At 34.5% G+C, this 16701-nt stretch overlaps 1 long non-coding RNA gene across 1 annotated transcript; it reads right to left on the reverse strand.

Moving 5' to 3' along the window:
• Positions 1-1876: 1876 nt before the first annotated feature.
• Positions 1877-15606, reverse strand: LOC141485350 (uncharacterized). The gene is made up of 2 exons (XR_012467151.1): positions 14556-15606; positions 1877-2117 (listed from the first exon to the last, which is right to left on the reverse strand). It is a non-coding gene; the product is annotated as an uncharacterized lncRNA (long non-coding RNA).
• Between the last annotated feature and the right edge of the window lie 1095 nt (positions 15607-16701).

Raw genomic sequence — 16701 nt, forward strand, 5'->3', positions numbered from 1 at the left:
CTTTAGAAAATTTTTTAAGTAGCCCCTATTTACAGATTCCTGATTTCCTCCTCAACAGCTGAGGAATATGAGCTTTGTTATTCGTATTCAATGGTAAAAATATTTTTATTATACATACACACTATCTTTCTCAAACTGACGTTCCTTTACTTTCAGTGTCAGTGAAGGGGGTTTTCAATGCGTTCTGTTTGAGAGCTTTCTCTTTAGATTTTTTTTTGTAGTTTGGTCCATCTTGCTTAATACTTCGCTTGGTAGGGTAAAGGAAATATTTTCGAGAGCATATTGTTATATCATACATTTCCTTTCTGATTTCTCCAGCAATACTCGGGGAATTTCGGTTTCTGAAATAATTTTTTAAGAAATATCTGACTGATAGCAATGGGCTCTTTCACCGTCGCAGGCGACCGTTAGGCGAAGTTTTATCCAAGCATTTAGGTATTGGGGTTCGTAAAAGATTGATTACGATGGAGTTTCGTTGAAGTATGACAGAGGGCTCAAAGTGTTTTATTTCTGCGAAGGTACGGAAGGGATCGGATCAGGTGATCCCAAAAGACAAATGTCATCGTGGGAAACTAGATCGGCAGTTTGGACACTCGGGTCGTTTGGGTGAGAGTGCACAGGCCGCAAAAGTAGTGAGTGAGGTTGTTTCACGTCAAAACATACGGTACGATATGTTTTCATACTTCAACGTGTTTGACTCAAGTATTGAACATTCGACGAAATCTGAAGATATGAGAAAACTAGGAGTTGAGCATGAAATTTATTGGTGGAATCAGTTTCAGTTCTCACTGTACTAACTTATGTGGAATTGGGGGTCCCACATTTGAGATGACGTTATGTTCGGATATCAGATTCCTGGAACGAATAATTTCCTGGTCCACAACGATGTATCCATTAGATAACTCAGAAGATTTTTGCTTATTCTGTTATTTGAAATAGTGGTTGAATAATGGTGCTGGGGCAATTATGGTAGTTCTCCTTGACTGGATTGCTATAATGGGTTGCTTGTGTTGGATTGCTATAATAGGTCACTTATATATGTTTGCTGGGTTTTTTGTAGTCATTAATCCCGGGTAACTCAGGAGTCATCTCAGAGGTGAAGATTTCTGAAGGTGTGTGTCGATTTCCAAGTGAGACCCTGACTTTGCACTTTTGTTAGTCGATATTAAATAGGGGCTGGGTATGTATTCACTGATCAATAATGAATCAACAATTAAAAATCAGCCACAAGTAAATAAGGTGCTCACTCGGCAGTATCTGGTGCTGAACACCTCTCTAGAATGAAACATTCAGCTGTTCTGAAGCTTGCAATGGGAAATTCACTTTTTCCGAAGTTCATAATGCAGATTTTTCCGGCATCGATCGCTCCAAACATAACTTCGTAAATCTGTCCATCTTTGAACTCCTTCAAATACAGGTACTTGATGATGGCTCGTCACACCAATAACACAATTTTCACATTTCAAATCAATCACTTTTTTCAATATTCCATTGTACAACTCTGGTTCAACTTTTCAATTTCAAACTTTACAGTTACACTTCTGAGTTATTCTTTGTTGTAGCAACACTATGTTTATGCACGGTACCGGTACAGGCCAAACTATGTATAAATACATAGTCGCATACAAAAATCTGAGGCCCACGGATAGACAAATAACACTAGCCAAGAAATAAGAGAAAAAATTATGACCCTTATTATAATGGCTATACATGAGAGTTTAAAGCATTCTGACTGCGACTTCAACATCAAACAATTTTCATCACGTTAAGATTTTGAGTTATAGTTATTTTTATTTCATAGAAAAATTTTCACATATAGGAAAATATAAGATCCAAACAAGAAAAAAGCAATATTATTTAAGAACAAAAAAAAATATTTTGAGAATAACAGATTTTATTTACAATACAAATGAAAAAACATTCAAATGAAGTTTTTCTGCATAACCATTTTGAAAATGTTGACTTTCGTTTTATATGTTTCATTGTTTTCCCTCATAAGGAACCAACAATAATCCCCCACATTGCTGCATCCCATCTGCCTTGGTAACGTTGTTCCATTGTCAGTATGTCTTGGTGGAATCTTTTCCCTTGTTTGTCACTGACAGCACCCAAATTTTCTGGAAAAAAGTTCAAATGGGAGTACAATAAATGGATTTTGAGAGACATGCGACCTCCCATTCTGCAATAGTTTCCAAGTAGTTCTTCTACAAGTGTTTCGTGATTTTCTACAAGTGTTTCATAATTTTCTACTTTCTTGTTACCTGAAAACTCCGAAACAATTCTTTTGAAAGAACTTCACGCAGCTCATTCAACATTACTTCATTTTTTGTCAAACCGTTGACCACTCAGTAGTTTTCTAATTTGTGGTCCAACAAATATACCTTCCTTGAGCTTTGCATCACTTAATTTTGGAGGAACGTATTCAGATATTTAAACCTTTTTTATATAAAGCTTTCACAAAATTTTTCATTACCCCAGTTTAATGTGTAATGAAGGTAACGAAACGTTTTTGGCATTAACAAGAGGTATATTCTTCACGTTAGCTTGACCTGGAATATTGTTATCTCTCGGAGGTCATTCTTTTACTTGATAATGGCTCTGTGTTGCCCTACTGCTCCAAAGGCAAAAAAACAGCAAAACTTCGTAAATCCGCCCTGAAGACCTAGTAATAGTCCTATGACTTCTAGGTCACCACATATTTGCCACTTTATACGTATTATAACTTATTGCATTTATAATAAGTGACATACTTTCATGTTTCCTTCATGGCAACTGCATGTGCAAGAGGAATAGAGGGTCTTTTGTTACCATTATGGAGCAAAACGGCTTTTACACATGTTTTGGACGAATTTATAAATAAACGCCATTCATCCGGGTTATGTGCAAATCCTAATTTTTCCATCTCACCATTTGGATTTACACAAATATATATTTTATCCTGCATAGGAAAAAACGAGGATATAGCTCATGGTTACGGTTCCTAAATATTGTAACCTTGGTTTTAGGGGCTAGTAAATTCCATTATTGTAATCTAGACCCTAATAGTTCAGCATTCTCTTTGGATAAGTGGAGGTCCCGAACTAAGCCATTTAAATCAGGTTGTTCGATTGAATGGGGTGTTCTTCCTTCTTTGGAAAATAAGAACGGCCTCTTTCTGGCACATCATGAGAATCTGCTTGGTCATTATACATTTCCAAATCTTTCTCCCAATTTGCCGGGGGTGTTGGAACTTGTACATCTTCTCCATGAAAAACAGGTCTTCTTGCAGAAAGAATATCCAGATATACAAATTTGTGTATGCTTTTTCTTGAAAAACCAGACACGTTTGTCATGCAAAAGTAACAGTTGTTGTAATGATTTGTTGTGTCTCACCAAATCACTGGAAGTGCAAAAGGCATAGAAGAGAGTTTGCCATTCAATCAGTTACTTAGATTACTGCACAGGTTTGGCAACATATGTGACGAGCCCAATCCCGATATTGATCACCAACAACACATACAAAATACTTATGGTGAGTTACTTCGGTCATTTGAATAATTGGCCGTTTCTGCGATATTTGGATATTTTTGTACTGTTGCGTACGTCGAGTTCAAGTATATACTGCGTTCACAGGAGTCAACTTATTTTATTCACAAAGATAACACTAATATAATACTCTCAATATTCGCGTGTTTGCTCTCCTAGCTTCTCTAATACTTACTCACCACTACTCGCGTTAAACCAATATTGATGATCCAATTGTCAACCTGCTACTTTTATAGCTGTTCCGTATTTGTTGTACTTCGAGAAGTGGCGTTGCAAGTCTCATATATAGCGGAAGCAGATTCGAATATTCAGCAGAGTCGCTGTGTTGCCAGATTTCAATCAATTTCCCCAATTTAGGAGAAAAGCAAATTTGGAATGTCGTGTTCAATAAATTTTTGTGAAAAAAAATCATAACCCAAAAATCTTACGAGTTGGGAAATTTTAACTATCATTTCGCATTCAGGGACCAAAAATTAACAAAGAACTGCCTTCAGCATTACAGTCGTAAATTGGCTGCAAGCTAGTGCCATCTTTGGTTCTAACATACACCCTTTCGTGGTAGATTCGTTCGAGTTTCAGTACGGTCATTCATCACTGATTTTCACACCCGCCAGACACAACAGTCAGCCACGTATTGCTTCATTTAGCGCATTATAGTTATGAATTTTAATTGTCTATGCAAAAATTGCCGGATGCAACCTTTCTGAAAGTATAGTATAGTAGTAGTATATTCGTGTATCATTTTTGAAACAGTTAGAGAACTTCTCACCAAAAATTGAAAACAATGACGCAAATTCAATTTGAGAAAATCTAAGTGACGCCTCCAAAATTAATTCAATTATATTTATATGATCTTGTTTTACCTCTAGTCAAGTTAAGCAATCTATAATAATTTTTGATCTTAATTCTGAAATGAAGGTAATTGGTTTTCATGAAAATTGAATTTAAATCCAGAAGATAGGAGATACCTACCTAAAAATTTCTTCAAACGTGATACATTTTTATAAAAATCAATGCTTCACTATAGTAATATTTTATATCTGAATCATGAAAACTTCATCACTGTGGTGAAAAATCCATTCATATTTACACGGTTTACAATCCATTCGTTGAGAGTTACGGAAAATGTTGAATGAAGGTAAGTTGCGTATGTCATATGGATGAAGAATTTTGAGCAATAATTTCTAGAAAAAATATCACTTTGTGAGAAAACCAATTTCCAGGTTACAACTAATGGAAGGAACATAGTTGCAGTTTATTGGGAAAGCGTCAATGATACTAACAGAAAAAGAACTTGTAAACCACTTTTTACTTTTTCAATTGTGTGTGTGTTGTATAGATATGCCAAAAATCATTTGAATAACTGCTAATAAATGTTCATATCACGACTATTGCGTATTATGAAACAGAATTTCACAGAAAACAATAATGAAATTGTTTCATGTACACAAACTCCTTCTATATTCAATAAGAATCCAGAAAAATGATTTTTTTAATCCAGAAAAGTGGTTATTTTCCAATATTGGATAGTTAGGAGAACATATTTATTAAATGAAATACTTCATGAAATTCCACAGATAATTCGAACAAAATATCCATGTTAACACTCCGAATTAAATCCACCGTCGGAATTTCCAAAACTAGTAATATTAACTGAGACTCATTAATTATCAACTAGAATAACTACGGAACTCACTGAGACGATATTGCGATTCAAAGATCAAAGCTTAGTACTGCATCGTAATTACGGGTTTAGTTCGTTTAATGAAAAATTAAAATTCGTTCCCAAGATGTGTTAATTTGATACAGTTAAATACATAACCTAAACGCCTCACATTACAAAAAACATCCCGTCCATATTTAGCGCAGAGGAGACTCCATCAGTAGTTTATGGATGGCTCTTATCTTTTTTTTTTCTTGCGACTCATGATTTCAACTTTGACATTCAGCTTACTACAAATTCGTGCTACTCATGGAATTCTTCTCAATGCGTGAAAATGCGAATATTCAATTGAAAAATGACGTTCCATCATAAGTGTAAATGCGATTCTAGAGCGGTTCACAAGGGAAACATTTAATGAATATTATTTGTATGAGAATTTTTAAAAATTAAATATCCTCTAATCGCACAGGTGTACCTATTACTGTGTGAAACTATTATTATGTTTTGTAAACAGATCGAATATCTGTAAAAAACATATTTTCTACAAAAAATGCAAGAACACGTCGATTTGTAATCCAAGAGTGACATCTTTCTATCATGACCTCAACTAACATACCTCTCCCCCCACCCCTCGGACACTATTCCCCAAACAATTTGAATAGGGAAAGTGGTGAGTGTGACACATTATTAAAAAGGTAATTTCATAAGGAATTTGGCCATTTACATTTTCGCTACCTAATTTAAATTTTGATGCCCTCTTGCAATAAAAAAACTGTTCCGTATTTCAAATTATGATACTAGATTTGCAAGCTAAGTTGACATAAATTCGACGACAATGCAATATGGAATTTTTCTAAGGGAAAAACAAAATGACGGCTCCACATTGGCGAACTAGATTTGCAATTATGGTCCGATTTGATTCGAAATTGGTGAATGGAGGTTTCCAGAGTCAGAAATTGTGATTTGTTCGTCAATTAAAAAAAAACAATATGGTGGATCCAAGATGGCAGACAAAATTTGTAATTATGGTCTGATTCATATCAATATTAGTAAGTGGGTCTTTCAGTGTTGTTAATTACGATTTTTTAGTCGATGCAAAAACAGTATGGCGGGCGAAATTTGTAATTATGGTTCGATTCGACTCGGCACCGAAAACGAATTCTTCAAAACACATGTGTTGCGACAATAATGCAGAAACACGTCGTTTCAAAATTCAAGGGGGACATCTTCCTGTCGTAACCTCAACTGTCATACCTGTCTCCCCATCCCTTGGTCACTCATACAATTTGAATGAGGAGAAGAAGAAGGAGAAGAAGAGTTTATGGAATATTCATCTCAGCTAACTCAAAATATTGTATAATCAACAAAATGTATTTGAATAATTCAACTTTATATACATAAATTATTGAACTGAACAAAAAGAAATTTTTCAATTTCCATCATGAATATATTTCAGTTCGCTCTTGAAAATCTTCAATGATAGAGTAGATTTAATTGAATCAGGTAAATTATTGAATCGTACAAAACCTTTGAAGAATGAACTGCTCATACTATGTTTTTTATTTGTTCTATTTATATGAATGTGACTGTTGTGCCTAGTAGAATGGTGACGAATGTTTTTATTGAAAGTTGATAGCAAGTATGCTGATGTCATTTTATTTTATATTTTATAAATGAAAACCATGAAACAATAGAATTATCTTTTGTATACTGAGATCTATTGTAGAGAAGATAGTATGGTAGAAATTGGTGTATACCTACTACATTTCAAAATCATTCTCATTCTCCGATTTTGTACTTTTTGTATTTTTTGCACTTTGATCAAATAAAAAAAATAGATGCACAGTAGTCTGAATGGGGTTGGATTATCGATTTTATATACCATAATTTTTGCATCTCTTGATAAGTTTTTGGCGATTCTTGAGAAAAAATATAAATTTTTTGCAATCTTTTTTTCAATATACTTGAAGTGGTCGTCGAATGATGAGCAATTATCAAGTTGAAATCCTAAATACTTCACTGATGTTACTATTTCAATACGTTCATCTTCAATTTTTATATTCATATTGTTTGTATTTATTTGATTATATTTGAACTTAGTAGTGATTATCATTGCTTTATTTTTTTCAACGTTGAGCTTCATTTTATTGGCTTCAAGATATTCTTCTACTTTTTCTAAAACCTCATTCATTCTGTCAACAGTTTCTTCTAAATTTACTCCACTACAGGCCAATAAGGTATCATCTGCAAATGAGTTGATGAACTCACAGTCTGTAATTAATTGTAAGTATATCATTCAGATACAGAATGAATAACAGGGGACCAACCACATAACCTTGTGGTACTCCTGTGTGATTTGTTATATATGACGAGAAATAATCGTTCATACGTAGGTACTTTCCTATTTAATAAATAATCACTCATCCGTTCATAAACCATCCCCTCAATTCCATATCTTCTCATTTTCTGAAGCAAAATACTTTCATCAATCGTTTCAAAGGCCCTTTTGAAATCTAATTTGAACAATTCACGAGAAAAATCATAAATTGATAAAAATAACTTTGCATGAACTTGAAAATTGTGCCTAAATTTAAGATGAATCCAAACTACATTTATTCACACTGGATGATCGATGTGTTTCTATTCACTGCCATGCATGAGTATGAGACAACTCAAAACGTTGTCTGACGTTTTGGATCACGTCTAGGGTTATTCGACAACAATCGGTTATAATACGTCGACGTAACTCTTCTAACGAACCTAGCTGAGTGGCGTATATTTTACTTTTTAAATGACCCCACACTAAGTATTCTAAGGGGGGTAAATAGAAAGATCGGGGCATTCGATGCATCCTCTTCTTCCAATCCAGTGTCTAGGAAAACTTTCACTGACAAACCTCTACAGCAAAATGTGGAGGAGCTCCGTCCCGTTGGAATATCAGGTGATTCTCAAGGTATCGGTTTGTCAAACATTTCAGCCCAAAATTTTGTGGGAATTGCGTATGTACTTGATGAAACACTCTTGGATTTTAATCTGACCAGTACCGACAATTATGTAGATTGACATTCCCGCTGCATTTATTCGAAAAACAAATGTTGAAAACGAAATTTGGATCTTGTATAGCACGTTCATTCATGCTTTCACAAAATTTTATGCGACGATCAAAGTCGTCTTCGTTAAGATCCTGAACCAGTTCAATTTTATATGGACGGAATATGTGAGCTCTCTAAATTCGCCCAACGATACATCGACTTACTCCAGATTTCATCAATTCTTTTATGTCATACTGGAAACATGTAAAATCCCCATATGCCAAGTTGGAATCGAATCAAACCACAATTACAAATATCATCCGCCATCTTGTTTTTTTCATCGAAAAAACAATCATGATTTTCTACCCTGAAAATCCCCACATACTAATTTTGATTCAAATCTGACCATGATTACAAATTTCTTCCGCCATCTTGGAGCCGCCATATTGTTTTTTTGCACTGACAAACAAATCATAATTTCCGACCTTGAAAACCACCACTCATCAATTTTGAATCAAATCGTACCATGATTGCAAATCTTGTCCACCATAGTGGAGCCACCATATTGTTTCTTTATTAAGAAAATTCCATAATGCATTGTCACCGAATTTATGTCCAATTAGTTTGTAAATGAAGTAGCATAATTTGGAATACGTAACGATTTTTTTACGCCTGAGGACGCCAAAGTAGAAAGTTAGGTAGCGAAAATTGACATGACCGAATTCCTCATGAAAATACCTTTTTAATGGTGTGTCACACTTGCTACTTTTCCTATTCAAATTGTTTGGGTGATAGTGAAAGTGGGGGAAAAGGAATGTCAGTTGAGGTTATGATAAATGCTGTTGGATTACAAATCGACTTGTTTCTGCATTTTTTTAGAAAGCATGTGTTTTGAAGATATTCGATCTGTTTCGTTTTCGGTGCCCCACCCTGTATGTCTTTTTCATATTGGAGCTGTCAATAAAGCTAATCATTAGCGAAAGCTCGTGCAGCTGAAAAAAGTATGATTTTTTTAACAGACTGAATTCCCGACATCTGTATCTATACGAAACATCTCCGAACAGTAAGACAAATTCAGTTAATTCGGGAATTATTTCAGAACCCAAAACAATTAAATAGCTACAGAAGTGACAGTATACAAGTGAAATGAATGTTTTGATCATGAAGTGTCAGTTTTGAATTATTCAGTTGTGGTTTCATATTTCGATTTAAGTTATAGCGTTTAATCGATGACTGCAATGCATTTTATATATAGGCCAGACTAGCCACAGTTCCAACCAGATATTTGAGAAGCATTTGAGAAGTTATGGATTGAATAAATAGGATACCAACTACACCAATGAATTCAATTTATTCCTGTTTTTATGATATAAAAACAGATAGATACCCGGAGCCCACCGGTTCTAAGTATGATATTACTAGAAGAAGACTGCTTCTCACTCTACGTTACAGTACACTATGGAAATGAACTACACGACTGCACAAGAGAAGAAGAGTGCTGATTGACGTCTATCAGTATACCTAACCATAGATAATATTAATAAAAATAATCAAAATAAACATTATGGACTTTGAATAGGTGTCAGCATTCTGACTATGATTTATTTGCAGTACTTGTGTAGACTGCTCAGAATGATCCGAGTTCTGTCAAAACAAAAATTTCAAATAATTGGTATACACTTGTGATGTACTGTTTGGAACCCTCTGTGTAGTAATGAATATAACTGGGTTTTTTTCCAACACCAAACAATTATTTTAATACCTCGATACGTGTTTCCATCACCAAGTGATCATCTTCAAGAGGAAGATGGTGTATGGTATATCAAAATGTGCTGGTGTGGTATATCACAATCTACAATTCTTCCTGTTCAGATTGAAATGGAAAGTGTTAAAATGGAATGTTACACTGAGTTCAATGTGCCAATATGATTACAAATTCAATAATTTTTGAAATGTTTTCAAACAATACGGAACTTGCAGATTTTTTTACATTGTAAATGTGTTCTGCTATGATAACTATTAACTACTGCAAAATATGAGCAGTGAAATATTGATGTCTAGTCAGTTTATAACAAATATGCGTTTAACCTTGATTCAGCTTTGTTTGTGTGTTGTTGAATGTATAAATCTAACAAGGACTTTCGAAGGCAATGGAACACAAACAATATTATATATATTGCATTGTGCCTTCGTGCACAAATACTTCCATTGAATCAGCCAATAAAATATTTATAAGAGTATCTGAAGATGATCGTAATCGTCGAACAAAATGGTTAAATGCATGCAAAATGCAGCAATGCTCTTCATGTATGTGAAGACTATTTTAATGCAAGTATCTACATATTATTATCCATCTGATTTTTACCTATGCCTCTAGCCTGCGTTCAGGCTAGATATATTGGAAAATTAGGAACTTTATTGAATATTATGATCAACATTCATTCTAAAACTAATCAAGACTAACCAAACTGACACAATTTTACCCAAATTATTCATACAAATTTCATTAAGTTGGGTTCTATTATCTATTATCGCGAGTTGAACCGCGTCTATAATTTTCATCGTTTCGGCTGCTGCTTTAGAGCCATTTTAGAGAATCACTTCGATTTGTACTTACATGACTCGAGGACGAGGTCGTAATCTCCCTTGTCTCCAAGTCTCCCTACTAGCTCTATGTTTGCTGTGTTCGCACTGGTCACTCTGTTGTTCGGGGCCCATATTTATGTTATTGTAGCAGGTATCTGGTTTGCCTGACCTAGAACCTGAGTTATTTCCAGGTATCTTGCGTGACAACAATATCCTCCATGTTTGTGGTAGTCTCTGCGAATCATCTCGCTTGTTAAGGCATTTGGGACGTTTTCAATTTCGATTGCTTTCCGAATTATCCTGGCCTGAAGATTTTTCTCTGAAGCGATGGTCTTGATGTTTTCGAAGCTCATTGTGTGGTTTGTTTCCTGGTGGTGTTTAAAGAAAAATGATGCTGGATCTGAATTGCGAACAGCTAGTTCATGTTCATAGGCTCTTTTGGAAATTCTTCTTGGCCGATATAAGTTTTGGGACAGTTTGAACATGGTATTTCGTATATGGCTGTGAATACTGTCTGTACGTTATGTTTTTTCAGAATTCGGCTCACTTTGTAAGTAGCTCCATGGATGTAGGGAGAAAAGCTTTTTTCTGGTTGGTCTGTTCCTCGGGTAACTCATGGGGTGGGGTTTGCGTTTGCTGCCTTTGGATGGATTCTTGTATATATAAATATTTACATATACATTATATATATTATATAATATATATTGAAATATATATATAAGAAATTTGCAAATTTGGCTGAACCATAACCTACTTACCCTAAACGTATCTAAAACTAAATTCGTACCTTTTACACCTACGGTTCTACACAACTCACTACAGATTATTCTATAAACCTTCACAAAACAATTTGCACGGACACAAATACATGTACCTGCCCAGAAATAGATCAAGTATCATCAATAAAATACCCAGGAGTGACTCTGGCCAGCACATTCGCTGGACCGAGCACATTTCGAATTTAAATAAACGACTGAGAACATTTCACTGCACAGATTTTACATTTCAGGAGATATTCTCTCACGCAAAAACCTACTAATGCTTTAAACTTTCCTAGCAGAATCCATTCCAAGATACAGTATTATAACATGGGGAGGAGCCTTCGTTAACAACTCACGTCCTCCCATACAAAGTTTATCATAAAAATCATATTCAGAAAAAAGAAACAGTATTCTACAACAAAAATCCTACCATTCAGTCTTTTGTATGTTCGTCAATGTATAATTAGAGTTCACACAACTGAATCCTCAATTCGAAGCAGATCTGTCCAACCAACTAGTAATGAAGAATTAGCAATAGGTACATACATTTAGAGAATCTATAACCCAAAAAACGTTTCTATTTTTCGGTCCCAAATTTTACAATGAAATACCAGTACATTTAAAAAAAATTGATGAACTAAGAAATTTTAAAACTGAAATAAAGAACTATATCCTGAAAAACAAAGAAACTTTCTATAAAATACAACGATATTGAATACACCCACTATTTGCTGCTATCCCTGTCCTATACAAATCGTCGAATATCTTTCAAAATTTTGGTAAAAATACGTGCACACACTAAATATACAAGTGTTTTGAACTTATGCTTCACATAAGAGTTAATTACCTTCTTTATTTTTTTTTATCTTGTAAATCTTTGCCCGCCAAAATTTTTAAGATAATTTTATGTACAAATAGTTTTTTTTAGAGAAGCCCTGGGTAAAACACACACACAGGCAATTATGCCTAGGTATGTTCTACTCAGAGAGCAAATCTAACCCCATTTTGTAAAAAAAAGTTGTGATATTATATATATATATATATATATATATATATATATATATATATATATATATATATATATATATATATATATATATTTATATTATTTTACCTTACTTTACATAAGTATACGAGTATTAATTTTTTATTACAGAGGTACATAGAACATAGTGATTGAACTTACAACAAATAATAATTATACTTACTTGTCTATTTTGACTCCGCGTACTTCACTAAGAGAAAGATGTTCAGCTTTTTTAATGAATTTCGCAACCATAAACGTATCAACAACTGGCAGATTATCGGAATAACCCTTTGTGAATCCGTCGTCGGTCAGATCTGTTCGTATTTACACACTCAATAGTAAATACTGTGTGAATTAACTAAAAACAGTAAAAACAACAGATTTGAATAAACATATCACAATAAACAATAGAAACTTCGAACCAACACACCCAAACAGTTCAACACAAATGGAATGGCGACTGACGAGATATAGTATGACGTCACATCCAATGGCTGAGCTTTTTTGGTCACGTGACGGAATTTAAATGTTAAGTGAACTTTAATTGTTTCTATAGAACGAATGGCATTTGAAAAATAGTTCATTTCTGGTTTCTTTTGATTCTCAATGTAATTTTCGTGATTGCATTTTCATGCAAGTTCCCTTTTGACTTCAGTGGATTTGTTGAAATCCCAAAAATCTTAGTCGAAGAACATTATTGCAATGTATTTATTATATGCGAAAGCATATGCTCAAGAACAAAATTTTCAACATTATAATTGCATGCATTTTGATTGATTGGGGTAGATGCAGAAGAGATATGTATAGACATAATTCAGTTTCAAAATCTGAATGCCAGTATTCACGTGAAATATAAGTCATAATTTATATTGATTTCAATTGGTTGAACTCTTCAAATGTTAACTATCCTTCCACTGTTTCATTGTTTTCAATACCGAGAGAAAAACATCACATTAATCACCAGATCCCACACCTTCCAAAGAATGAATTTCCATCAATTGTTTCAATTAAGCCAAAAAAATTCAGTGGCCACAAAGGTATTCTGTTATTTCCATTTTGTCAATACATGGTAAATCTCGAATCCTACATGATAATAAAAAAGGCTCAGAAAAACGATGGCTACAGTATCGCACCATTTCCACAAATAATCCCTTCATAAATTCCAAAGGATAAAAACACGATCTGAATAAACGAGCACAAAAAAAGAAGTTCGGGCATCAGTTAAGCCACCGTTCCAAATAGAAAAACTTATGAAGTGCCTTTCGAACCGCCGCCTGCCATATTCTTAATCTCGAATCTAGATCTTGATGTAGTGTATAACCGCAGAGCCGCCTCTGATGAAATTTAAATTTTCTGAAATGAGGGAAAAGTCGCGAAGACGACGTAAATCTTACCGTGCAAGCTGCTCGTTCAATTTTCGATGACGGGAAGCTTGTAAACGTGAGGCAAAAACAAAATGAAGGGGTTGTTGGAAGCAGAAAGTTTATGAGGTTCATTCAAGAGATGATGTTGATCTGAATTAAGGATGCTGCCACCCATAAATTCGATTGTAGAATTTAAAATTTATCAGAACACGGCGTTTGGTATATAGAAGTTATTAGGGGTCGGGTGTCACTGACATCTTCATGAGAACTAATCGAGAAAATATTTCACTACGGTTATCTCGGTATTTTTGATACAGCTTACTTCGTGTCTAGAGATTTTCGAATTTACATAGTTTTCTCATGAAGCACTTGATATTGTTTGAAGTTCAATGTCGTTCTTTTCTTTGCGAGTTGGCTATTTCACGGCAGTTTTTATAAAATGTGTATTCTTTCAATTGTCACCTATTTCATGAAGTATTCTTCATTCTTTGAACAAGCTTCATTTCAGCTATTCTCCTACTCTATTCTTATCTGAAACCGTCCTGAGAACATTTCGTACAGTTTTTAATGAAAAAGTTATGTATTATTCAAACAAACCTTTCTAATTCTGCATAATCTCCAACTTTTAATCCATTGATTATAAGCTCATGAGTTTTTGATTTTATCTAAACACTAGATCAAATTCTATAGGTGAACAGTTCCAATAAAACTTTGTTGCAGTCTTCAGAGATTACGAAAATTTCAATTTGACAAATCATAACGACGTTGATATCGAGCTTGATGTTCTACTGGCAGTAATATCACTTTTTTTCCAGTATATGCTTCGGCACCGCAATTATCAGCTATAATATCCCAAGGACATTGATAACTAACGAAATAATTTTATCACAGTTTTCGAAAGCACGTTATTTGGTAACATCCCGTGCTTGAGGAAGTTGTGATAAAATTATGAGTTATTTATCAATGTTCGAGGGATATTCGGTGAGAAAATTTTTTGCAATTCGAACAAAATTATTTATTGAACACACAGTTATTAAAAGAACAATTCGTATAATGATATTCCGTTGATCTTGCTGTATTTGCCTCGGTTACTGCATAGGTGTTTTGAATGCAACACTTTTAAAGGGGTCTAGCATGATATTATACTCCTTGTAATACTTTTCTTGTAATAATTTGCTTGTTATATTCCATACGGTTTTAACAGTAGCCTCCTTAAACTCTATGCTATCCTTTTTTCTCATATTAATCGCCCAATCCTTGAGTATTAATGCAAGCTCTTCGAGAGTACGATTTCCATCCAATTCATATTTTCTGGCGTCACAAAACTCCATAAATATTTTCCAAGTGTATTTTTTACTATTGACAGTATTTTTTGGTGTATTTTCTTCAATGATTTTGTCAATTGCCGCATCATTTTGAACACCAAAGCGAGGAAGTGACACTTTCGAAATAAATTGAATTACTGAAATGTCAAACAACTTTATTGTGTTGGTTGCTTAGCAATGTCATGACATAAGTGATAACTACCCGTGAAAACTATCCATGGGTAGTTATCAGTGTAATGATGGTTTCATTGGTTATTTCGACACACATGACTAGAAATAGACAAATTTGATAGGATAATTTTTTTGGCAAAAAATTTTCCAAGCAACTAATCTTCAATGTTGTATTCAGCAAACAAAAATCAATTCCATCCTGCGTTTACCTGGGTTCACTAACATCGTAGATGCAGGTCGTCGAAAAGAATGTTCTGGATACATTTCTGAATTTAGCAAGCTCAGGACACCAGCAAGTTTTCTCGGTAACTTGTAAATATTATTCATTTTCAGTATATTTCAAACTTATAAAAAACTTGTTGAAATTGATAAGCGAATATTTTTGGGGGAGATTAGTTTTTCAGAAAAAAAGGTTTCGACTCTTCAACAGTGACGCCAGTGACAGTGACAGCTATTGATAAAGAACACCATAGAGTTTTCTTGAAAAAAAATATATATATAAAATACATATCGGTCGGTCGATAGCCGGGCGGTTCGACGTGGGTGCTTTGTTCAGTCAGTCAATCAGATGATGTGTGAGTGGATGGTTCAAGCCACAAGCTGAACGCTAGATTTTTCACTTGCTATCCTCCAATCCGTGTTAGGAATCACACGCTAAAAGGTAAGACCTCGTTAGTCCTTAGCTCGCACAAGTTTCGACTTCTGAGGGTTGTTGTCCTTAAGGATGCGGTAGCTGCTTAGGAAAAAACATATTTTAAACATTGTTTTTTTAAACATAAATATTATATCAAACCTTCAAAAAGTTACAATTAGGGCCAAAAAGAATATGGAAGTACCACTTCTTCTGAGGATTTTCGTTGCTCGTGATAGTGCTTTTGCGCTCTGTAATACGAAAGAATGTCTCGAAAAGGAAATGGACATCATCGAAAATGATGTTCAACGGAATGGCTACGCCAAAGCGATGGTGAAACAGACTTTTACTAAAAGACAGCAGGAGCCTCGCACGGAAGAAGGCATCATAACCAGTGCTTGCACTTTCCTACATCAGAGGATTATCGGAAAGGAAAAGAAGAATTGGGTCCAAGTATAATATCAGAACCTGCTTCAGATCTGGCAATATTATCCGTAGCAGCCTCACGAAAACCAGGCCACCGAACGCGGACAGCGATTCCAAGAATTTCATTCACCGGATACCCTGTGAGTGCGGAAAATCCTATATCGGTGAAACTGAGAAGCCATTGAAAGTT

Source organism: Leptinotarsa decemlineata, unplaced genomic scaffold (assembly GCF_025532065.1).
Source record: "Leptinotarsa decemlineata unplaced genomic scaffold, Ldec_3_MD MMD2_tig00026316_RagTag_RagTag, whole genome shotgun sequence".
NCBI lineage: Eukaryota > Metazoa > Arthropoda > Insecta > Coleoptera > Chrysomelidae > Leptinotarsa > Leptinotarsa decemlineata.